The sequence below is a fragment of the Trichechus manatus genome, unplaced genomic scaffold, assembly GCF_000243295.1.
Source record: "Trichechus manatus latirostris isolate Lorelei unplaced genomic scaffold, TriManLat1.0 scaffold00232, whole genome shotgun sequence".
NCBI classification, from domain to species: domain Eukaryota; kingdom Metazoa; phylum Chordata; class Mammalia; order Sirenia; family Trichechidae; genus Trichechus; species Trichechus manatus.
Genome location: NW_004444168.1, coordinates 2,681,366 through 2,686,099, shown reverse-complemented (window position 1 = coordinate 2,686,099; position 4,734 = coordinate 2,681,366).

Below are 4,734 nucleotides of genomic sequence, written 5' to 3'. Positions count from 1 at the left end.
TCTAATATTTTCAAGCCACCTTAGAGAAATTCCTCTATTTTCTGTTTGGTGGAGTTATGGAGTTTAATTTTAATGTTGCGTCCTTGTTTATCCTTATCAATTTGTTTTGCTAGTTTTGTTCCCTGGTCCCTATCTCTCAAAAATACTTTTGTATCCAGCTCTTCCATAATGATAGCATTTGATAATGATGCCAAGAGGCTTGGGTGGGCCATCAGAAGAGTCAGGGCTAGTGAATGCAGCAAGAGGAATCAGTAAGAAGCCAGATATACAGAGTGGTCAAGGACAGTCTCATGAGGGATTATTCACAAGACAGACACAAATAAAGAATGGAGAAGAATCATAAATATAAAACAAGCCAAGGCATAAGTGGTTTTTATCAGATGTATAAGGAAGAGACCTAGAAAGATAGGAGGACCTGGCATTTCACATTTTGAGCTTTGAGCAGTACTGGCTGAGGGAAATGTCCAGGGGGTGGCCCTAGGAAAGTGTGGTTATAATGAAACAGAGTACAGAAGTGGAGGGAGGTGAACACTAACCTACTGAATGTTATTGGGAAATGGCAGGAAAACAGCAACTGAAAAATCCCCCTTTATTAAAAAAAAAAAAAAGAACTATATGTATCCCATATAATGGAATATTACTCACCAGTTAAAGATGGAATGAACTATTGATAACACAACTTAGATGAATCCCAAAGAACTTATGCTAAGGGAAAGAAGCTAATCTTAAAAATTATACACTGTAAAGCTAGAAATACAAGTACCATACGATCCAGCAACCCACTGCTTGGAATACGTCCTAGAGAAATAAGAGCCATCACACAAATAGATATACACACACCAATGTTCATCACAGCACTGTTCACAATAGCAAAAAGATGGAAACAGCCTAGGTGCCCATCAATGGGCAAATGGATAAACAAATCATGGTATATTCACACATTGGAATACTATGCAACAATAAAGAACAACTATGAAACTGCGAAACATTTCATAACAAGGATGAATCTGGAAGGCATTATGTTGAGTGAAATTAGTTAGTTGCAAAAGGATAAATATTGTATGAGACCACTATTATAAGAACTCAAGAAAAGGTTTAAACACAGAAGAAAACATTCTTTGCTGGTTACGAGGGTGGAGAGAGAGGAGAGGGGTATTCACCAACTAGATAGGATAGTAGACGAGAATTATCTTAGTTGAAGGAGAGGACAACACACAACACAGGGGAAGTCAGCACAACTGGACTAAATCAAAGCTAAGAAGTTTCCTGAATACAACCATACACTCCGAGGGACAGAGTAGCAGGGGTAGGCGTCTGGGGACCATGCATTCAAGGGACATCTAGGTCAACTGGCTTAACAAAGTTAATTAAGAAAATGTTCTGCATCCCACTTTGGTGAGTGGCATCTGGGGTCTTAAAAGCTAGTGAGCAGTCCCAACCCACCTAGAGCAAAGGAGAATGAAGAACACCAAAGACACAAGGAAAATACAAGTCCAAGAGGCAGAAAGGGTGACATAAACCAGACACTCCATCAGCCTGAGATCAGAAGAAATAAATGGTGCCTGGCTACCACCAATGACCCTGACAGAGAACACAACAGAGAGTTTCTGATGGAACAGCAGAAAAGTGGGGTGCAAAACTCAAATTCTAGTAAAAAGAATAGACTTAATGGTCTGAGACTGGAGGAACCCCGGGATACATGGCCCTTAGACTCTCTGTTTACCCAGAACTAAAACCATTCCTGAAGCCAACTCATCAGACAAAGATTAGACTGGACTATATATATACGTAAAATGATACTCGTGAAGAGTGTGCTTCTCAGTTCAAGTAGATACATGAGACTGAATGTGCAGCTCCTGTCTAGAGGCAAGATGAGAAGGCAGAAGGGAAAATCCAGGGTGGAAAGGAGGAGTGTGCTCTCACATTATAGAGAGAGCAACTAGGGTCACATAACAATGTGTATATAAATTTTTGTATGAGAAACTAACTTGAGCTGTAAACTTTCACTTAAAGAGCAATAAAAAAATAATAATAATAAAAATTATACACTGTATGATTTTAGTTATAGAACATTCTTGAAAAGATGCAACTTTAGGGATAGACAACAAATCAGTGGTTGCCAGGGGTTAGAAGTGAGGGTATGACTGTTAAGGGTAGTATGATGGAGGTTTTGGGGATGATAGAACTGTTTTGTATCCCGAATAAGTCAATTTTAATGTATGTTAATTTAGACAGAGAAAGAGAGAGAGAGAGAACCAGGTTCAAAATCTTTGTTTTAAACATGGGTAAACCAAGACCTGAAGAAGCTTACACCGCTAGAGAATGGTAAAACTAAGATGACCAATAATTTCTGAAGATATCCCTCCCCCGACACACACACAAATGTGCAGGCACATTCATGCCCACAAATCACACATGAAGAAAGGGGTGAAAATAGGACCTAGGCAAAGAAGTTTTTAAGAGGTTAGTAAAATGTTTGGAAATATGTGGCTAAAAAGATATTTTCATACTTAAAGCAAAATAAAAAAGGAAAGAAAGGAAAAGAAAACCTACCTCTTTATTACAGTTTTTTAAATCATTAAATGTATAGAACCATCACCTAACATTCACAAGTCAGCATCATTAAATAAAGGCCAGATTTCATATCCATAAACAGTATTTTGAAAACCATGTGCTACTTAAATTTTTTTGGCTCTTCGCTGGAACTGCTGAGTGGGCACAGAGCTGAGACAAATAAATTCATGTAAATCTCTTTTATATATATATTTGTTTATTGCTGCAATTTAAATGAAGTTTACATTTCAAGTTAGTCTCCCATACAAAAATTTGTACATACATTGTTATGTGACCCTAATTGCTTTCCCCATACTGTGACAGCCCACCCCTCCTTTCTACCCCTGATTTCCCATGTCCATTCAACAAGTTCCTGACCCTCTCTGCCTTCCCATCTCACCTCCGGACAGAAGCTGCCCGTTTAGTCTCTTGTATCTACTTGAGCTAAGAGGCACACTCCTCACGAGTATCACTTTATGTCCCACAGTCCAGTACAATCTCTGTCTGAAGAGTTGGCCTCGGAAATTGTTTCAGTTCTGGGCTGATAGAGAATCCAGGGGTCATGCTTTCCAGGGTTCCTCCAGTCTCAGTCAGACCATTAAGTCTGATCTTCTTACTAGTATTTGAGTTCTGCACCCCACATTTCTCCTGCTCCATTTGGGACTCTCTGTTGTGTTTCCTGTCAGGACGGTCATTGGTGGTAGCCAGGCACCGTCTAGTTCTTCTGGTCTCAGGCTGACGAAGTCTCTGGTTTATGTAACTCTTTTGTCTCTTGGGCTAATATTTTCCTTGTGTCTTTGGTGTTCATCATTCTCCTTTACTCCAGGTGGTTGGGACTAATTGATGCATCTTAGATGGCCGCTTGCAAGCTTTTAAGACCCCAAATGCCACTCACCAAAGTAGGATGCAGAACATTTTCTTAATAAGCTTTGTTATGCCAGTTGACCTAGATATCCCCTGAAAGCATGGTCCCCAGGCCCCTACCCCTGCTGCTCTGTTCCTCAAAGTGTTTGACTGAATTCAGGAAACTTCTTAGCTTTGGTTTAGTCCAGTTGTGCTGACTTCCCCTGTAGTGTGTGCTGTCCTTCCCTTCACCTAAGATGATTCTTATCTACTGTCTAGTTAGTAAATAGCACTCACCCTCCCTCCCCACCTTCCTAACCAGGAAAGAATGTTTTCTTCTCTGTTTAAACCTTTTCTTGAGTTCTTATAATAGTGGTCTTGTACAATATTTGTCCTTCTGTGACTGACTAAATTCACTCAGCATAATGCCCTCCAGATTCCTCCATGTTATCAGATGTTTCACGGCTTCATTGTTATTCTCTATAGTTGCATAGCATTCCATTGTGTGGATATACCAGATTTGCCAATCCACTCATCCGTTGATGGGCACCTAGGTTCTTACATCTTTTTTCTATTATAAACAGTGCTGCAACAACCATGAGTGTGTATATATCTATTCGTGTGACGGCTCTTATTTCTCTAGGATATATTCCAAGGAGCAGGATAGCTGGATCGTATGGTACTTCTATTTCTAGCTTTTTAAGGAAGCTCCAAATCAATTTCCAAAGTGTTTGTAATATTTTGCATTCCCGTCAACAGTGTATAAGTGTTCCAGTCTCTCTACAACCTCTCCAGCATTTATTTTGTGTTTTTTGGATTAATGCTAGCCTTGTTGGGGTGAGATGATATCTCATTGTAGTTTTGCTCTGCATTTCTCTAATGACTAATGATCGTGAGCATTTCTTCATGTGTCTGTTAGCCACCTGAATATCTTCTTTGGTGAAGTGCCTGTTCATATACTTTGCCCATTTTTTAATTGGGTTATTTGTTATTTTGTTGTTGAGGTTTTGCAGTATCTTATAGATTCTAGAGATTAGATGCTGATCGCATTTGTCGTAGCCAAAAATTTTTTCCAGTCTGAAGGTTGTCTTTTGACTCTTTTGGAGAAATCCTTTGATGAGCATAAGTGTCTGATTTTTAGGAGCTCCCAGTTATCTAGTCTCTCTTCTAGTGCTTGTGCATTGTTACTTATGGTTCGTACTGTGTTTATGCCATGTATTAGGGCTCCTAGCATTGTCCCTGTTTTTTCTTCCATGATTCTTATCATTTTCAATTTTATATTTAAGTCTTTGATCCATTTTGAGTCAGTTTTTGTGCATGATGTGAGGTATGGGTCTT